Here is a 22,180-nt window from a genome sequence, read left to right as displayed (position 1 = left end):
GGCTGCTCGCTACTCGCATGTGTCCTCTCCTCGGATATCTGGACATGGCGTTGGCGGTGTGCAATTTTCACGCAATAGCTATGTTTTGAGCCGCCTCGACGTGTGCTGTCTACGTAAGCAGCTTTTTTCTCGGGGCAACATCTTGACGCTATCTTAATTCAAAATGACTTCAACTAGATGATTGACTTTGTTGCAAAAACGTTGTTGATGACGTCGATGCTGCTGAGCTAATGTTATTATAAAAAGATGTGCTGTCAAATGATTAAAAATTATGTATATTTATGTATACTATGTATATTCATATATAATATATATATATTCACACACACACACACACACACACATATATTATTTTATATATTAAATATATTTATAATATAAATGATATATAAATATAGATATATAGATACATGCAAATATGAAAAAAATAATATATATATATATATACGTCTACATAATAAATACACACACACACAAATGCATGGTGCTCAGGTTAAAAGAAATTGACTGTATTATAAAAATGCAGCACTCAGTTTAAAAACAGTTGGACTTTTTTAAAAACATGTCTCTGTAGAGTTTAAATGTATTACTTTTTTTCTGCAGAAACATGCATTAGTCAAATGTTTTTGATCACTGTGTTTGTTTTTTTCTTTCCATTGCCACATGTCTTGCATTTTTAAATGCAGAATAAGCATTCTTCACGTTTTCGCAGTCTGCTGCACTATTTTTCCATTGTGTAAATATGACAGATGGACATTTGTAACCTGGCTACTATTTTAAAAGAAATGCAAAAATGTTTGTCTAGACAGTGACTTTTGTCACGCCTCTTGAATGGCCTCTCGGAAAGAAACTAGTTTTACAGTAGATATACGTTTACTTATACTTTTATATCCGACAGAACCGTGCTACAAACTCCAAAACTAAAATAAAAGAGCGCGGCCGTGCCCTTCCCTATGCCTTCGTTACATCTCTTGCTATTCTGAACCTGCAGATCTCCTCCAGAGGATTCAGAGACAGGCCCGCCATCATCCCCAGGCCCCTGCTCTCCACAGACAGCTGATGGCATTTGCATCACGTGCAACGTCAACACTCAGGAGGGACGTCGCTCTCGGTTGGCTCTCCATGGAGCTGAATCACGACGATAAGCATCTCCTGCACAGCGTCCTGAACCCAGGTAAATCCGAAGGCTCCGTTTTGCAGATTTTCGGGTCAAGACGGTTTGCAGGTTTGCACTTTAAATAATCATTTGCGCCGGGTGGCTTTTCTTATTTACAGTATATAGTAACATGGCAGCCCAGTTTCACCCTTCATAACCTGCTCCTTGTAAAAAAAAAAAACGAGATTAGTTCTGGGGAATTTTTATTATGATATCATAACACACGACTGCCGTGAGTGTTGTTAAAGGCCAGTCTATCACTGTATTATTAGAAATCGCACACGTACGACCACAGGCTATATTCTCCAATCTCTTTTACTTTTTCATCATGGGGAAGTTGATTACTCTGTAATGGTGGGTTATATGACTCTGTGTGTGTGTGTGTGTGTGTGTGTTTGGTTGAAGGCAGCATCGGTGGCTTATGTACTTTGGTTGCGGTTGTTTCTGGTTTTGAAATTAATTTGTGGTGTGAGGTTTCCTAGCATGCCTTTAGCCTTTTTCCTCCGCATATTGACTCGCGATGTGAAGAAGGCTTATCGAATCGCTTTGGAAGATTTAGCTCTTGCTACCTTCTCTTTGCAATTAAAAGTGCATGGAAAATATACAGCCAATACTTATAATACGTAATACGTAATGCTAATGCACCTGTAGGTTATCTCATTTATGCTGGCGAGGTTGTATGCGTATGTTTAAGGCAAATGCGTATATTTAATGTAAGGAAGTGCCAGTTGGCAAATTGCTAAACAAACGGGGAAAACCTATAAAAATATAATTTTTAGAGTCACTGATAATGTAACTTTTTGGACTCTAATATTCCAGTATTTCTGCTAGAATTTTAATGAAGCTGATTTCTGTTTTCAAACCTTTTATTTAAATAGAAACAGGGAGCAATGACATAATAATTATTTTGCTATTCCAGGGATTTAAAGACCATGTGTACTTGAATAAAAATTATACTGACTGACAATTTAAGGCATTTTTATTTAGACTTGAACATATTAATATCACTGAATTAATTTAAATACTTTTAAGTCATCCTTGGAAGTTTGCAGAGGTCCTAGTTTAAAACATTTTTAATAATAAACAATCACTTAATAACTGTGCAATTTTGTGTGTTTCTATATATACTATATTAATAATGCATATGATTATTTTTATTATTATTATTAATAATAGTTTTAATCAAGTAATCACATAGTTTTTACTCTAAATATAAAAAATGAAAACGAAAATTGCTTCTGCCTATAAAAGTAAAAAAGTAGTACAATCACAAAGTGTCCAAAAATAGTCTTTTAATACTTTGAATACTTGTTGTTTTTAAGAAGTAGTAGTAATTGCACACAAATTTGTAATCAACTGATGCACACAATACGGCAAAAAGATGCATATGTACCCAAGACAGAAATGCAGCCCATCTTTGCTGTTGCTCACACATGGCTACCATTGATCTCTTTTTTTTTTTGACCTTGGAAGTTCAACGTGTACGTCCACCTAAAGAAATCTTACCCTAACCGGCAGGGAATCGGTATCGTGCATCACGGCGCGTTTAAATGATGAGCAATGCATGCACGCTTGCGTTATAGTGAAGACTAATAATGTTGTGATTCATTATTCATGACCGTCATTAAGCTGCCGACAGCGTGTGCACCAATCGCCGGCTTGAATATACGTTGCCATGGTGAAGTGATTAAAATGTATGGAATCTATGGAGGCGGATGAATAATGAATGGAATGTGTGTAGTCGTTTGATTTTAATGAGTCACAGTTTGACTGCGTTCGCTGGTTCATAGCGGAACCGACATAAGGTTTATACACGTCGTGATTAGCATTTCCCCGAAGAAACAGAAGTGCTTGCAAGGCTCGCAAAATAATAGTGCTATGTAGGATTTGATTTAGACTTAAGGGTTGCATTTTATTTTAAGCTGTCATTGTCACTGTGTGTTTATACGTTTAGGTACGTCGGAGGTGCCCCGATCGCAAATCGTGAATATTTGCAGAACGGTTAAATCTAACATGCATAATTTGTACATACATAATTTTTATGTAGTATTTAGGCTTTTTTTTTTTGCTGAGGCCCCTACTTGGGAACCACAGGTTTATTAACTATTAAACGACTTTCTGGCTATTTAATAAGTAAAGAGGTCGCAAGAAAATGCACGACGGCAAAAAACATATTTTTTTTGTATATTGTAGCCATCGCGTTACGTTACATTTCAGACAACCGCCATGCTCCGTTTAACTTGCAGGGCTCCTGAATCAGTTCTCACTGGGCTTTGTTTCTCGGCGAGAATGGCGTGATATGAACTCCACACATTCAGCTCACACTCGTTTCGTGGCCCTGTCGCCGTCTTGTCTCACCATCGCTCAATCGGCACGCGTCATCATCCGCTGCCGCGCGCCCTTACCTCGAGGTGACGCTTGTTCTTTACCTTTAGAATAGGCCGCTTACATAAGCCCCGCTTCTCTGCAAAGCGGAAAGCAGGCCTCTCCTGCCCAGCAGGGGGAGCGTCACCTGGAGGCTCTGAATTTGCAGATGTACAGTTGGGCAGCTGCCACACGAGTGCGCGGGAATATGCCAGACTGAGCGCTCTGCCCTGGGCTTCACCGCCTCTGCTGCCCGTCCGGGGACACTGGCAGGCCACCACGAATTCATCGCACACCACTGCACAGACGCAGAGGCTCAAGACCGTACGACTGCATGAAAACACCTTCGCTGAAACCGTCTCTTTCGAATGGCGATGCTAATATCACGTATATAAACGGATGTCTCGTCTTTGGCATGCTGTACGTTTAGTAATCCTGTGGATCGATTATTGAACTGCAGTGTTTGAGAAAGTCAGTTACACAGATGGCCGTTTCCTAATGAAGAAGAAAAAGGAATATGCATGTTTTCTTCTAGAATGAGCCTAGAGAAGGCTGCCACTATTTTTGCAGATATTAATATTCTTCCACACCGTTTGCCTTTCGCTAACGGCTGTATCTTTAGCCGTGGACGCTTTTAGATCAGTGGATTGTTATAAAAGTCACTCTTGAAACACATTTGCACACTATTTTAACTAAAAAGTGACTTAGAGAGGCATGTATACGTCTTAGGAGAATTGTGCTCTGCTTTTTTTGGTGAATAAGGTCACTTACAACATCAAAACGCTATTAAGCCTGTAAAGAACTCTCTTTTCAGTGTCCTTACATGTTACATGTTGTAACCTGAAATGTATGTAACGGGTAGATCTAGGGACAGAAAACTGGCTTCTGTTATAATGACAATAAATTATGCATAATTACATGAAAGTAATCCTAAACCAAACCCCAATCCTAACCCTAATAACATGTAGTTCATTAATGTTACTCTCTACTTCAAAGTATAATTTTACACTGTAAAAAGGACACCTTAAAAGAAGATGTAACCAACCCAAACCTTATATCCCTAAACCAAAATCCCTAGACCCCTAAAACTAAATCCTAAACCTAACCCTAAGTATTAATTAATACTGCTCAGTACTTAAATGTACAATTAGTGTTTAATTAGATTAAAAGAAGAGCAATATTGTTGTGGAAATTACACCTTTTTTTGTTAATTTAAATACAATAATGCTGTGGTATGAATTCCACACATAAATTAATAATTAAACAAATAACAACAACTAAAAAAAAATATTTTTTTTTTATTTTCACTTTTTGTTTAGATGGCCAGGTTCATGATGAACAATTAAAGCTGTGATATTCTAAACTATGAAGTATTCTCTGATTTTCATACTTTTCAAGGTAAATTCTAAAATAACAAAAATAAAAGAAGGCATTTATTTATTTATCTTTTATTTATTTATTTATTTTTGTATCTGTTTTTACGAAGTTTGGTGGAGACTGTTCCAGTTTGAAAAAAAGGCCCTTTGACGGCATTCATGACATTCATTTCAGCTTATCCTTTTGTTTTGTAAAACAAAATGTGTACATCAACGCACTTTACCGTCATAGTCTGTGGTGCGAGACATTGCAGAGACATTTAAGAAAACAGATATGTGAGAATCAAGCCGTTTTATTTGTTTGTAGTGCTCTGTATATTTACCGGCAAGGCTGATAACTCACTTGCGCTCTCCTTCATCCTGACTCGGTACAGGCCTCGGTCTGAATTCACACAGTAATTATGTGACAGATCGGTGATGAATGGGATTGGGAGGACTTTCCCCATCCCTGTGGATCTGGCTGAGCTCCGAAGCTGAAGAGACTCTGAGCTCGCAGGGTCCCGGTACAGCTCAGGTGGATTACTGTAAATCGATCGCACAATTGATGGGGCTCCAAGCTTTCGCCTTGACCTGACAAAGACAAATGCACTTAGTGGATAGCGATTAAAAACCGCTAACAATACCTTTGCGACAGATCAAATACTTTCGCTGTGATCTGTCTGAGGAAGATCTAATGGAGTCGTGAGATTTATTTGTTTTTCCTAATAAATCAAACCTCGGTCCGTTTCGCGATCTTTTCTCATAGATTGGCGGTTTGCTCTGCGGCGGTGTTCTAGCGCTCACGGACACTATCCTTTACGCTGAGTCGGTTAGCTTTGTTCAGCATTTGTTGCCTAGCAACACGTTTTGCCTGCCTGGTTTAATGTTCTGCTGCCTCAACATTGAAGAGTCACGTCTATGTGTGTTTCGTGTGTCTCCCTCCTCAACTGTCTTTCGCCTGAGAGCCATGTCAAAGGAGGTGGAGTGTGCGGAGTATGTGCAGATATGCTCTATACAATTATACATTGGAATCTGAATAATTGGACAGTATATTGCAAGGTTTTATTGCTTATTGGGGCATTTAACTGTTCATGAGGTAGATGGCCTGAGGAAAGAAACTTGCCTGGCTGTCCCGATGCTTCATTCTGGTCAAGAGGCAAGAGGAAGTGGCTTAGATTTGATGGATTTTTTTTTTCAGGCCTATTGCTCACTTTGGAAGAGTAGCCCATATTTTTTTGAGCGTAGGAAGTGGTGTACCCGTGATTGTCAGCAGGTCAGACTATCCGCCTCAGTTCAGGCGGCACGTGAACCTATCATCTCTTTCTTTTTCTAGTTAAAGCATGAAGTAAACATGAAAGGACGTCTAAAGGAATCTTGCTTCAAACGTGGAGAGACGTCTATATAGACGTCTATAAATTCAAACCCACCGTTAATCTACTCTCCTGGCAGCTCTTTTGGTAAATTTGGCATTATGATTGGTCAGATCGCCTGTTAATCAAACTTCCCATGCTGATTTGCTAGTTGAGCCAAAAAAGACAGTTACAGAAGTGCAAAAGACTCTGACTGCTGAGCAAGAGCTGCAGAAGCAGCACATTTGTCAGGTTGAACTTCTCCAGCTGAACCTCTGCTTTTTTTTTTTTTCAAAAGTCAAGTGTATGTAAAACTCCCACTTCAGGTCCTGAGAGATGATAGCTCCCAAGAACCTAAATGAACTTCAGGTTCACTACCATCTTCCAGTCTTTTGAGTATGTTCAGCGCCAGACCGCACCAGCCTCTAGTCTCACGTAACCAGACCTTCAGACTGACGGCTGAAGGTCTGGATCGCCTCACAGTTTTGATTGGACAATACCCACCCATTTGGATGTTTGATCAACATGTCACATACCACGTAACAGACAGACCAGTATGTAAAACTCTCAGACGTACTTAAAAGATTCGAATCAATGCTTCTATGCTTCACATACTTTTGAAAATCCAGTTTGTGGGCACTCATCGTTACAGGTGTAAACGCATTCTTTCGTGAGGGGTTCTGCTTTATTTCCAGACAGAACATTTAAAAAAAAAAACAACACGACACGGAAATCCTGTATAATTCAACCAATTCGATGACGACTTCAGAACTGGAAAAACAGGAGCCTGACAGAGGCATCTTTTTCAGCTCAGCCGTTGTTGTACAGGGAGAAGCAGCGGGGAGAGTACATATCCCTGGGGAACACCAGTGCTGTGTGTTTTGGCCATTTAAATGATCTATCTTTTTTTTTTCTATTCTATTTTTGAACACAATTTAAAACAATGATTACTAATTAAAAAAAAAGAATTCATTCCCATAGCAGGTGCAGAAGACGATGTTGTTTTGATTCTGATTAGGTGGGGAGGTCTGCAGGTGTTGAGCTGGTGGGTGGATGCCGCTGACTGTTTTTCGCCTGTCATCAGCTCGTGGTAAACAACAGGTGGTGCAGTGCAGAAAGAGTAGAGGCTGTAAACCCTCCGCAGAAAGCTATTCTCAGCCTCGTTCTCCTATAGATCCACAGTTCCACTGCTATTTCACAGTACACACCCTCAATGGGAAACGACAGCAAATACCTCCAATCCATCCGACTGGTGCTACCATCTCTATTATTTTGCCTGTTTCAAATATAGGCTATTTCGGGTGGGGACAGACCACACCAGCTAACACGGCACAAGCAATGCCATAATAATCTCTGGTCTCCACCCACAACTCGCACCTTTAACTGTTATTTGAAAAGACAGATTAGATTGCATCTCTGCTGCTGGTTTTCTGTTGTAGTTAATACTGCTTCATAACAGTAGGATGCCCTATCTAAATTTGGATGATTTCGCTAGTCTTGCTTGCTAAAGTTTTTTTTTTTTTTTTTTTTTTTTTTTTGCTCCAATGATACTTCAAATCGCAAGATATCTTTTTTTTTTTAGGAGAAGGGCTATTATTTTTGAAGTAATTAAAAAGAAAAGTCTTGGCAGCAAATCTGAAATAATTTAAATTAAACTTACTAAAAGTGAAACTGAATAAAAAGTGCCAAAAAAAATAAAAATACAGCTGCAAACTAGAATTATAACTGAAAATATAATTAGTTTGTGGTGTATTTTTTATTTTTAAATTGCTGTAGACCGAGTCTAGAGAGGGTTTTGTTTTGAGCTTTTTTTAAGATGTTAAAATTGGAGAAATAGATTTCAGTAGATTTCAAAATGTTCCACTACGCTTTAATACTAGATTTAGTGCATATTTTCCCCTTGTGATTGATGTTTCGTGGTTTTCTCTATAATATGTTTTTCTATCTCAGGTGTAACACTTACTGTATAGAATCTGAACTTTGTGTGTGTGCAGAGGCGGATGCAAGTGAAATTATCTGCTTGTGAGAGAGTGAAGACAGTCTGCATGAAGCTGTCTCCATGGTGGCACTGTGTGTGTGTGTGTGTGTGTGTGTGTGGGAGGTTGGACACAGCGCTGTAAATGAATGAGTGACTACAGCATCTTGCCTTTTTAAAGCAAATCTTCAATGTCAGACTCAATCGGATCACTGAAAGCACATTCGGAGGTGGTCGAGGACAGATTCTTACAGCATTTACAGAAATGCAAATGCTTATGTGTTTTCTTGATCCGTCTACAGTTTCATAGCATATATAATGTGTGAGTGATGTTTTGCATTTGTGTTAAGAGGTTGCAAGCAGTATGCAGAAAGTGTTCCAGCATATATATATATGTGTGTGTGTGTGTGTGTGTGTGTGTGTGTGTGTGTGTGTGTGTGTGTGTGTGTGTATGATGTGATTTTAAATAATCTGTATGCTAACTAACCGCTTAACAGGAAGTGACTTGTTGGGGTTTTAGCAGTACTGAAATGGCAAGTGACAGAATCTTGATATACCTAGACTTATTGGACTTTCTGACACTTTGAGAAATTGATATTGATTTTGTTATTGGGGGGTCATAGTGACCAATGAAGAACTGAAAAGGCAACTGAGCAAGCTATGTTTAGACGTATCGCTGGAATTATTTCCTTTTTTTTATTTTTATTTCTCAAAACATCACTCTACAATTTTTTTTTCCTTGTGCTTGTGAGCTGTAGACTTATTTCTTGACTTGGACTTTTTTGAAAGTACACAACTAGTGCAAAGTATGGGGTATATATATTTTTTATTTATGTATTATTATTATGAAACTATTCTATTGATGAATAGAGCCAAAAACAGGATATATTTGAAATAGCTGTATAAAAGGCTTTACTATCATTTTTTTTTATGTAATGCATCCTTGCCAAATAAAAGTATTAACCTCATTTTAATAAATACTGACCAAATGTTTGAACTGAATTGAAAATAAAATATAATATGAAAATAATAAGTTTAAGTTTTGTTTTTTTGTTTTTTTTCAGTACATTCAGTACATTTTAGTGTATGAATAAAAAAAAAAACACTAAATATAATTGCATAATGGCCTTTTAACATCACATTTAGGTATTATTTTAACCTTCATGAGATACTTTGAAAGTAGCAATTAGATAAATGTTTCATATGTAGGTTAATTTATTAATAACCTCCAAACAGAAATTGCATCAAGCTCTCATAAACAAATCTCTTTCGATTTCTGTCATGAAATGGATTATACTTCATGGCAGATAAACGCCTCCTGTTATTTATAAAGCCATCCAGCAAGCTGCAGAGCCGAATAATTTGAATTAAGCAGCAAAAACTGAGGAAAAGTACACTTTCTGCATAGCCGTAATCCTGTTAATGTGCTAAAATAAATGACGTGTCGGTATCTTGCTTTCGGATTTTCTGCGTTGAGGTTTGATGCAGATTGCGAGGCTCAAACGCTGTGTGGTGTAACGTGACGGAGATCTCTGTGTGACTGCTGTGACAGACCGCAACAAAGGCTCCGCGTTCCCCATCGATCTCGCAGCGTGTGAGTGACAGCTCTTGTCAGCGAGCTCAAACTTATCAAGAGAGTTTACAAATAAAGCTGAAATGAATGAAGGTGCGTTTGCCCGATGTTTGCCTTTTGTGAGAAGTAAATGCCAATCTTCTTTATGCTTTTAAACGAGACCGAGTGATGTTTACAGTAGACGGTGAAGACTGTATGTCAGTCTCTGTTTTAAAGGATTCACTGCTAAAAAAAAAAGCTTTTGAACTCTTCCACGGAAAAAAGCTTCTTTTTTTGTCGCAATAAGACAATTTATGCACCTTTTAAAGGGATAGTTCGCCCTAAAATTAAAGTTTACTTCCCCTCACGTCTTTCCACAAATTAAATCTAATATTTTTGATGAAAGCTTTCTGATCTTGCGTATACAGACAGCAATGCAACTGACATATTCAAGGTCCAGAAACGTAGCAAGGACTTTGCTGAAATCCACGTGATAGTGGTTCAGTGTTATTTTTAGGAATACTTTTTGTATTTAAAAACAAGACATTTTTTAAATCGTAACACGTGAGTGCTTTCATATTGTGAAAACAACGACAAAGAGTCGTAATAATATTCATAATATGTATAATATGCTAAAATATAACAAAAGAAATAAATATATCAGTAATAGGTTATAATTATTATTGCACTGCATCTCAAATACTAAGAACAAAACTTATGCAATTAAAAAGCATTTAAGAATATTTGCAATGCAGTGAGTTTAGCATGATATTTTTCATTTTTCGTCTAGTGTTTCTCAGTTTGAATATGTCAGTGAGACAAGATTTTTGTGTAACTGTTTCTAGTAATAAAGTTTCTTTTCAAGTTTGGCCTAAACTTTAATTTTTTAAGCTTAGGGTTTTTTTGTTGTTGTTTTTCCTGTTTTTTTTATATAATATGAACAGTACACAGTACACATTATGTAAACAATAACTTCTATTTTTGGATATGTTCACTCACAATTATTCGTTTGAAAGCAAAATTTAAAGAAAATGCATCAGAAGTTCTTTTTTGTTTGTTTGGTGTGTGTGTGTTTTTACCCAATAGCTGTTGCAAAAATGTACCTCTTTTATTATTTTTACCTCATATTTAATAAAGGCCGCATGACAACATGTGCTGTCTACATGAGAACAAAGTCTTTCTCCGGTTGAGGGATGTCTTTATCCTGTTAGAAGCGCTGAGCTTAGATTTAGACTTCTCAGAAAGTGGTGAAAGAAATCGGACAGTATTATAAACCCCAGTCTTGTATATCCACAGCATGGGGTCCAATTAAAAATGCCCTCTTTAGTTTCCAATTGCCATGCTGTGTGACATAAAGGTTAATGTCTCCCTCGCACTTATAACAGTGCATCTTTGATGCTCTATCAGCGAAGAGCTGACTGTAGCGTCATTCAAGAGCTTTCACGTTACGTCTCTGCCTGCGCAGCCCAGACAGAGAGACGGGGCTTCCCCCTGACACCAGCATCGATTCTCCCGTTGAAAGTCTCTCCTTTCTTTCCTGTAGTATTGATGAATGATTCATGAGGCTACGCAACGGGAGGCCGAGTGGAAATTGGCAGTGTGCTTTGGACAGAGAGAATGTGTAGAGATTAGCCACTGCACTTCTTCTCAAAGACGACCCGTGAGGGGCTTCAGTATAAAACCTGCTTAATACGTCGGGCTCATTAGCTTTAATGTTTTTATAATGGCCAGATGCTTGAGTCCCGTGCACACCATGCACACAGCAAAAGGCCCCTAGATAGTATTTTTGCAACTGAATTAGCTCCTACAGGAGACCGGATCTTGTTGTCGTTTTACAACTTATTTGGTTTTTTTGGGTTATTTTTGGTGCATTGATCAGTTATTCCGTGTTTTTAAATAATTGTTATTTTAGACGGTCAGATCTACATTTTGTCAATTGGCAGACGTTTTTTTTTTCCCGAAGCGACATACAAATGAGGACAATGGAAGCAATAAGAACCAACAAAAGAGCAATATGCTGGTGATTTGTGGGATCTGTTCTTAGGGAACCACAAGTGTTTTGCGCTGTAAAGCGGTAATGTTATAACCCAAAGAGGCTGTGTTTCTCATGGTCATTTAAAACAGGTTTAATTCTAAATTATAGCAGCTCTAAAACCCTTGTAACTTGTAAATGACTGTATTTTGGTGGCTTATTGCGTTTCTAAAACAGTGAAAGCAGCAATTCAATTAAAAATATATTCTTATATATATATATATATATATATATATGAACAAGTCGTGCTTGTTAACATAAGTTTGTGGATTCACTGTGGATTAACATGACTGACTAACAATGAACAACTATTTTCTTGAACTAACATTGACAGAGATTAAATATTTTTCTTAATAAAAGCCCACATGGATCCGTACGCCTCGCCTCTCGTCAGCTCCGTTACACACTGCATCTGAAAAAAAAAAAAAAAAAAAATATGTTAGCGAGAAATTCAAATACATTTCATTCCATATTTTTAGTAGATTTTAAAGGGTTATTGCAGGGGTTCATATACACAAGTGCGTTAAACATTGAGCCGAATTTGGGAATTTAAAGGTAACACTAATTTGTGTTTTTAATATAATAAAGGTGCTTTTCTCGTCTTCACTTTGCAGGTTTGGCCTACACTTTCTTTTTTTCAAGCTTAAGTTTTGTTATGAACGCCGCAAGACCATTTCTGTAACCGCTCTCACTAGACATTCACAAAGTTTGGCCCTGCATCACTGTGCAGTGTCCTAAACTCTGCTTAGCCCTCCAGCTCTGCTTTTAATGTGTGAACGCTAGCCTGAGACTGCCCCGGATGGATGTGAACGCAATCCCCTCTTTCTGTAATTGTATTTTTCATCTAAAAGGGCCCGCCAGTGGGCTCCAATGATTAGTGGTGTTGTTTTTCTCTGCCTGGTCGAATCCTTTCTAACAGGGGGCATGAGAAGAGTTACAGTAAAGGATAGGAACCGTGTGTAACGTAAAAAAAACCCCACTAAAAAAAACTTTTCCTCCCCCGAGAAACCCAATCCATCAGCTCAGTGGCTCAGCACGTAAAATCACACGGGTGTGAGCGTTACTCTGAGCAAATAAGTAATCATAACGGTACATTAAGCCACTGGATACACAGATCTATATTACAGCCATAACTTTGTTTTATTTCCTTTTTTAGCGCCAGTGTCCTTGAAGGCTTTTCTTGAAAAAGATGTGTTGTCGTGGTTGCAGTATGTCAATACCAGCGCACCCATCTGTGCGATAAGCATAGAGCTGTATCTGTGAGCAGAACAAGACTGGTGAGTCACCATTGATGGGAGTGGGGAAGACCTCGGTAGAAATCTAGGCTGAAATCCCCTTCCAGCTACGAGAGAGAGAGAGAGAGAGAGAGAGAGAGAGAGAGAGAGAGAGAGAGAGAGGATGGTCGAGTGAGCCATATTTTGCAGATACTGCAAATTGCTTGGGATTTGTGTTGAGGAAGGATAACGTAGCAAAAAAGCAGCATGGTATATCATAGACATATATATATATATACCACAGCATTTTTTCGAAACCTTGAACACACAGAAACGTACAATGTTTATGTATATGATTAATGTATATGAATAACGGAGTCATGTGATGTTGCTAAAAAGATCACCATTTTGTGTATTTGGTGTAATACAATGTGTTCATGCATCCATGTTTTTTTTTTCTTCCATGTACCATAGTATTTTGAGGAGATGCACATTAATACCGTGAATACCCTTCGAAGCACTTAACTTCACTTAACTTCAAATAATGTCACAGACGTATCAAAATGTATTACTCTGGTCACTTACTACAGTACTATATTTTGTTTAAATGCATGGATTTCAGTGAGACTTTGTGTGATAGCGCCACTCTAACATGGTTACCTTGGCACATGTATACAAAAATACTATATTATCATACCACCGTGTCACAACAATGTGATAAAAGGCTCACACTTTATCATCGTGATCAAACCATAAATTAAGACTTTGCCTCAATAAATCCCTAATTTGCTGCTTATTAATTGTTAGTTAGGTGGGATTGTAGAATGTGGCCATGCAAAATTTGTGCTAAGCACTAATAAACAGCCAATATGTTAATAATAGGAACGCTTATAAGCAACTAGATAATAGTAAGAATTTGTCCCTATACAGAGAAGACTTACTTTAAATTATACGCTAAATAATTGCTGTAATTTAAAGTATCTGAGTGTGATTGTGTGCTATGGTGTATATAAAAGCACAATAGTATTAACCTCTGATGCAATCACTGAACCATTTGTAATTGAGAGCCACAGAGTGGAGCTCAATTGTGATTCATCTGTCATTTGCTCTTCTGAGCTCAGTGTAATATTTACATAGATTGGATATCACTTTCATTAACCATCACGATTGTTGTCAGACCAGTCACGTAGTTGCAAACAGTTGACACCTCTTCATGAACGCGTCCTAATTCTAGTTGATAGCACACATTCACTGAGTCACGGTGACTGAGGGAGTTCGCTCTCACGCTGCACCTCAGGGACTATGCTAATTATTAGCATTAGCATAAAGTCTGTTGTTGTGAGAAATCTGGTTCTGCCTCGAAATCGTTATCTTTCAGGAGCCCAAATGATCTCATTGGTTAAAAGAACTTGCTCTTTAGCGCCCGATTGCAATTCCTACAAAATCGTGTTATGATAAGTGTGTAATCTTTAACTACGTTATAATGGCAGTTTTAAGTGTAGGCTTAGCATAGAGGTTGTGATTCGTTTGATGGCTTGGATTGAACACCAGTTTGCAGACACATTCACGCCAACATAAAAAATACACCCTTTTCTTAAAGCAACACACAAAAAAAATAGTCTCTTTCATGGCACGTGAACGTTTGTGTTTGTGAATAGATAAATAGATTTATTCGAATTTAAATAATTACCGCACCAGATCTTCTTACTGAAATGCTCTTGCCGTGACCTTGCTTTGATGTTTCCTGTTGGAGCATCTACTATCTATCGGGTTCACCTGTGGGTCTATCTATCTGTGTATCTGTTCATCTAACCGTGCTTTATTACATCAAAGCATCATTTTTACCGACTCGGAAGATCATTTATGGCAATTTGTCTTCATGGTTCTTCACACCAAGACATTTTTATCTGTATTATCCACTTTAAAACCTTCTTAAAGATCCTCATTCCTGCTTCCCGTCCAAAATGATGGCAGGAAAAGCCGTCATGTGCTCTTTGGAATGACCTAATCTGTCTCCGCTCCAAGCGGTACACACTCACCGGTCCCTTTGGACATTCATACTGTATCTTGCGATGAGATTATCTCCTTCCTCCTCCGACCCTCCCCCCATCAAGAGCCCAACACAACTCATTTCCTAGCCAACACTTGGTATTCTCTCCATCTCACTGAAGACTCATGCTCACCAGTTCATGCTACCCTCCTCCTCCGCTGTGGATGATCTTTATGTCAAATCTCCCAGGACCTTACTGTGCTCTCACCCGAATGATTTCTGAATTATTAATCCCATTCTGCCATTTGATTTCTCTATGGATTGCCAAGCCAGTGCCGGAGAACCTTTTGATGTTGAGGTTGAATGGGGCTTGAGCTGTTGGGAATACTTCGGCCAATTCAAGAGGTGGGAAATTGTCTTGGCCGGGCCTTTTGCTTTTCTAGACTTCTTGTTTAGACCTACACCTTTTTATATAGATTCTCATTGACATCAACTCATATATGGGTAACATTTTATAATGGCTGCGCACTTCATGCTTCAAGCATTTCATTCGTTCCTTTTAGACCCTTATTCAACATACTCGGGTCTCGGTCTGACTTCAACTACAAAACTGTCCGGCCAATTGCAAAAATGACAAAGAATAAAAGTAACCGATACTACTTGTGTGCGATATTCCAGGTCTTTTGCAGCTGTATGACAGCCTCATTATTTATTTTGAAATCTCATATGCACTTGCATTTAGTTCAGATATGCTGCATTTCTTCAATACCTGGATAAGCATTACAGATATATACTGCGGTGCAAATACGCCATGTTTGAAATTGGTGATGTCAAACCTGATTGGTTTTTATGTCTCGGCATCGATGTAAAAGCTGTTGCAATACATCTTGTACTATATTTAAACTGAGCACATGCACAAATGAGATTTGAGAGCTATAAAAGATGGGGAAGATTTTTCATGGATAATGACAAAAGACACGGTTTACAGAAAGTCAGTAATGGGAAAATGTTCCGTTTTGGATGAACTGTTCCTTTAAGAGCTGCTTAACATATGAAAAGACCGAAGGCCAATCTAAAAACATATATATCGCAACAAAATCAATTCCTGTTCGGAGCAAAGTGGCAGAGATTTTGGAAGGATGACTCATTCTTATTGATATTGAGGTCTCAGCCCTTGTGACACTGCCACCATCAAACTCTCACAAGGAGTGATAAATCAACTGTCACATGTAGGAAGCATTAAGAGACCTTTAGAGGAAGCTCACGACTTCCATTAAAGTGAAACCGCTCTATATCGTGCTCTATCTCTCTCTCTCTCTCTCTCTCTCTCTCTCTCTCTCTCTCCTTTTTCCTCCTTGAACAGAGATTAATTCTGCAGTTCTGCTCAGTCAGGTACATCACTCCAGTCCGGTGCTCTTTTGGCCAGACTTCCTTGTCTGCTGCCAAACCGTGAGTCTCTAAGGATACCTGACTAGAGCCGGCTAGACGGAGGCATTTCGAGCTAATCTGTGCGTGTGTCTTCGGCAGATATAGTGTGTGTGTGTGTGTGTGTGTGTGTGTGTGTGTGTGTGTGTGTGAGCGCTATATTTAGTGCTAAGGTGTAGTGTGAGTATGTGTACACTCTTGAAATGCTTGGCCTAGTTGCTACTTTCATTGATAGCTATTGAAGAAAAAGATGTGTAGAAGATTTTTGATTGGTAAAGGATGCAAGCCAGAATTAAACATGCATTATTATATTTTTATTAAACCTAATTTAACCTAGGTTAGACTTAAAATGTGCTTTCATAGAGGTACAAATACCCCTTAAATTAATTCCAACTGGTAAATGGATAACTTATGTAAAAGATTTTATAGGCCAATTTTAAAATACAAAAATAATGATAGCTATTCTAATTGTTTAAGCATTAAGAATTTATGTACATAAATTCATATAAATAACTTTTTACATTTTTTTGGTGTTTTTTCTTCTAGATGAATCGGTAGACTTTTTAAAAATGTAATGTGGTGCAACTATGCCTTAAATGAAAATTAATAAATTTCCTTAAAATGCGTAACATTTTTTTTATAGGTTCCACAGAAATTAAAGTTTTTACAAACAAATATTTACATTCATTTTTGAGTTTTTATAAATAAATATCTCATATTTTTGTTCTATAATTTAAGAGTTGCCTTCTTATTTATTTTTTTCTGTAAATTGCATTAAAAAAAAATTATAAAGAAAGCCTCCCTTCGCCGGGAGATTGATTTGAAAGTCCGATCTTTGAATGGATTTCAGCATAAAAGTCCAAAAGCGATAGTTTCTTGATGAATTTAGGAGAATTTGATGTTTTTAAAACGGCAGCTATGGCCGGACCGTCACATCACATAGTATTGTGACACCATTAAATAACAGAAAAAGTGCAAATAACTAATGCTTTTTGAGAAGGTAAAGCAAGTACAAACACAGCAGAGGTATTTCATATATATGGTATCTTTTTTTTAATGCATTTGAACCCATTTTTAACTGAAGAAAATGTAGACATCAAACCACTGAACCCAAATATTGCCCCGAAATAGACAACTTGACACTTGTCAACCAATGTGCACTACCTGAGACTACGAATGAGTCATATACACCCAAAGTGCTTTATAGTCATGAGAGGGTCTCTCCTCAACCATACCAGACTGTAGCGTCCTCTCAGATGATGTGACTGCGGCGACAGTACAATGGCACCAGTGCGCTCACCACACACCAGCAACAGGTGGAGAGGAGAGAGACAGACGGAGCCAATTCGGTGGTATTCTGAGCCAATTCGTTGGCTATGAAATGAGTTTTTCAATGAACATTTCCCAGAACTGCTCCTCCTCTGTGCTCTCTGAAAGTGTGTATATGGAGGACTACCGAGGAACGGGGCAGCTCGAGTAGACTGAATGGACCTGTTTGTCCTGTGGTCCTGAGCAGCTCGATAATGACGTCTCGAATGTATCAATGAAATTGATAATTGAGTTGGAGAGCAGAGCAGCTTCTTCTCAAAGCACCCCATGCAATTACAGCACAGCAGTTGATCTCTCCTTCATTAAACAAGCTTGTTTGGAAAGGATTTTGAGGTTGCTGCGTCAGTGATATATATTTGGTTTTAGCACTAACGGTGGCCTAACAGCCCCTGTTGCTGGAGTTGCAGTGATCATCCATGGTGAATCAATCTGGATCCTGTTGTTTTTCAGGATATGAGATTCGCAACTCTGTGATGTTTCTGTGATTGCTTTTGTTGAAAGGGATTGAGTCCAAAAATATAACTCACCAGCAATAACCCCCATGACCAACATTCGCTTCGCCCTTTCAAGGTTCTGATTTATCTCTTTGTGATTACAAACCTAACCTATTTCATAAAGTACCAAAGTTATAAAAAAAAGATGGCTTCTTAATTACTTTAATTAGACCACGCGTGTGTGTATATATCGTTTCTTGGGATTTTTTGCACAATTCAAAGGAATAACATTATTTGAAATATTATTATCTTGAAATATCTTAATTGTCACAAAATTAATCAAAAAGTATTTCTCCATTCCAGTTTTTTTTTTAAATCTGATTACTTGTATTTTGTTTGGGTTCCTGCCGTAAAAGTAAAAATATTTCGGATCAGAGATTTTAAAAAAAAATGTCTTAGCAACTAGGGATTCACGATATTGTTGTAATGTTATTGGAATTTAGCCGATAAAGGCTTAAAATATATTAGCTGACATACCTTGCCATTTTTAAAAAAATTAAATAAATAAGAATGTATAATAATAAATATTTTCAATCTTTTTCTGAATAAATATTAATCCAAAGTCCCAACTTTTGTATTTGGAATTTTGTTTCATGTTTTAAGTGATTTTATATATAAGTATTTAATGTTGTTTAAATATTTGAGCATCAATTTTATTTTTATTTCATTTAAAAAATGCTAAATATAACCTTTTTTAAATATTTACTCATTGTCTTTATTAAATAATATATGAAAAAGCCATTTGATTACAATAGTATATGTTGAAAAATAATTAATATTAATATTTGACAAGATAAATGGTTTACCATTCTCAGTATATGTCCAAACTACTATATGTTTATGGTACAGGTATAAAAATTATAATATTAACATGGTACATGTCTAAAAAAGCAAACAAACACAAGAAAACATGGAAAATCATGTGTGTTTACTAAGTGTTTTAGTAAAATTGAAAAATGTCTTCTCCGTTGACACTCAATTTTAATATAATTGTCACTATAACTTATGTCAAACTCATTTCTCTGAAAATTCATACTTTCAAGCTTCATTACCCTTGTCAGCTTGACGCAAGATGTTTATGGATGCGGTTGTAGCTTTCCGTGAGTAAATATCTCTGCACTGCAACACCCCTGAGACATGAATATAAATGTATGGGTTCGCTCCGTAAGCCTCCTGTTCTCTCATGCGTGCGTGTTATGCGTTTGGCATCATGCAGAAGTCCGGCTGTGTCTTGTTGCACACTGCCCTAAACCCACTACTCGGGGTGGAACGGCCATTAGCAGCTGCCTGTCAGCGAGCTTCAGCCACCGCTGGATGGTTGCTTGGCAACTGAGACCCTACACAGCCAATCAGCATGTAACAGGAGTTTATTCTGCATAAAGCAGGTCAAGAATCACCCCTTAATTCCACTCACATGTCCTCTCTCTTCATTTCAAGGCTGCTGTGAAGGCCTCGGGGACACTTCAGGGCCAAAGTCGTTTTTGTTGGAGCATTATTGCATTTTTAATCAAAACATTTTTATGTAAAATAAAGTAATTAAGTGCACTCCATAATATCTTTGATATTCTCATTATTTGTATATGGTTTGGGTCCCTTTCTCAGTAAAAGCCCACCTAGTTTTTAAGCATACCCAATTGCTAGAAGAGTAATATGGCTCTGTAAGACAACCATTATTTGAGATATCATTCATCTTTGTAACACAAATGTTTCAGGACGATGTACATGCTGATTTTTAATATGTAGGAATAGAGATAAATGCAGTATTATCAGAATTGGCAGATAAAGGCTAAAATATAAAGAGCAGCATTGGCTGATTTGGAAAAAAAAAATGCCTTGGAGATTTTTTTCATAATGAACTTTAACAATGTTTATTTGTTCAAACAAGCACACTGAAAACATATATATGTAAAATATATATATATATATATATATATATATATATATATATATATATATATATATATATATATATATATATATATATATATATATATATATATATATATATATATATATATATATATATATATATATATATATATATATATATATATATATATATATATATATATATATATATATATATATATATATATATATATATATATATATATATATATATATATATATATATATATATGTGAGATCTATATTGTTCAAGTCTCTCACGGTTCAGTCATTTATTTGGCCGTTTTAAACCCCACATTTACCGCACACGTGTTTCCATACACGCAAGCACCTCATCTGTCGGCAGCTCGATATCCCCAAAAAGGCATTTTTCCTAATCTATGGCATTAAAATGCCTCTGAGCTCGGCAGTTTCTTCTCGTGAGCGCAGTCCCCACAGGTTGTAAAAAAAACACCTCGCACAGGTTGAAGATATACATCGCATCTGGACACTCAGGATGCGGAATGTTTTATTCATGTCACAAGTATTGTGAAAGCGGCGAGGTTTGTTTTGAGGCAGACATCGAATCAAGACGTTTTGAAAGGTCTGATGTTCCGTCGTAACGCCGCATCGGCCTTCAGGGACAGTTTTGTTTGTGGAGTCCCGTCTCAGACTTGGAGAAGACTTTGAAAGTTTGTTTACCAAATAACATGGTGGGAGGACAGATTCCAATATGGTTTGTTTGCGGCGTTCTGGAGAAACTAAAATAATATATGGCCTCTTATGTGTTTTTTAAAAGCATAGAAAGCACCTCTTTCCAACTGAAAGTTGTTCGGAGAAAAAAATAAATAGCATTTTTTGGACAAAATTGTGACTCCCGTGGTCCTATAAAAATCTGTTATATACTTTTCGTAAACAGACTTAATACTTTTATAATGCTTTTTATGTGATGTTGCATTCACACCAGTAGGTGGCAGCTTAAAATCCAATCAACCAATGAGACGTTACCTAAATAATCAAGTATTATATCTGATGCGTTTGTTTGAAACACATCAGGTGTGGTTCTAAGCGGTCTTGTTTCAAATCAGGGGCCTCGTTTATAAAATTGCGTAAAAATGGGAATGAATTACGTTAACGCATACACAAAAAAGTTGCTAAATGCATCGCTGCTCATAAATCGCAAATCATCTTGAAAGAGCTGTGTGTCCAAGTGCTTTAACTTTCACAAAACCTCATCATCGGTAGGCAATGCATAGACATTATTTTAGTCATCATCATAATTATTTCCATTATCCTTATCGTTTCATTCTTCGTTATTATTTTCAGGAAATCGTATATAAATGAATTGATTTAAGTTATTGTAGTTATCACAGAGCACTTTGCGTATCAGTGCATATTACGATTGCCTATTTGTCTTTATATATTCAAGTTAAATGAATCGAATTACTTGTAAGTGACTGCCGGAAAGATCATTCAGGGAATTTAAAATCCAGGAATCTGATGATTTGCTTGTTTTATGAACGAGGCCCCTGATTTTTCCATGCGCTCATATTTACCTCAGCTGAAGGGGCTGCACACTGAGCACATTTCTGTTTGTTTTATTAGACAGCTCAAGCTGTTTCTTTAAAAGAAGTCAAGCGCGTGGTTAAAACGGAGAGAGCTGTGCAAGTTTACAGCCGGGAGAACTGGGATCCCCATCCAGTCTGAAGCTGGTGTATTTTGTTACGCCAAAGTCCAATTAGCTCCCAGATGAATGGGGCCAATCTGTTTGAATTCCCGCACGGTTTGAGCTTGCTCCCATTTTCGGAGTTAGGGAATCCCATCAGTGCTTTGGCAACTAAGCCCTACAAAACAAAAAAAAAAAAAGGAAAAACACAGGTGGAGATAAATGAGCAGGCTCTCCGTGTTTGATATGTTAATGTTCACGGTGGAAAGAGCTGCTAATTAGAAAAGATGGGAGGTGTTGTTGCTTTTCCCTTCATTTCTAAATACTTAGACAGTTTTTTGGTTGTGGATCTAATGCCGCTGTGATTCATATCTCGTGCGAGTAAAGATGTG

At 37.4% G+C, this 22,180-nt stretch overlaps 1 protein-coding gene across 2 annotated transcripts in view; it reads left to right on the top strand.

Annotated features, from left to right (window-relative positions):
• Window positions 1-22,180, top strand: part of ppfia2 (PTPRF interacting protein alpha 2) — a 159,047-nt gene that overhangs the window by 1,816 nt on the left and 135,051 nt on the right. Inside the window, exons 2-3 of one of the 2 annotated variants that reach the window (XM_043237620.1) lie at window positions 992-1,174; window positions 12,940-13,060. The gene's annotated coding sequence lies outside the window, so the exon portion shown is untranslated. The remainder of the gene's footprint in view (window positions 1-991; window positions 1,175-12,939; window positions 13,061-22,180) is intronic. The other variant, XM_043237619.1, reaches the window with a different exon arrangement.

Source organism: Puntigrus tetrazona, chromosome 4, assembly GCF_018831695.1.
Source record: "Puntigrus tetrazona isolate hp1 chromosome 4, ASM1883169v1, whole genome shotgun sequence".
NCBI lineage: Eukaryota > Metazoa > Chordata > Actinopteri > Cypriniformes > Cyprinidae > Puntigrus > Puntigrus tetrazona.
The sequence above is the reverse complement of the archived record's forward strand: the minus strand, read 5'-3'. Positions and strand labels throughout refer to the sequence as shown.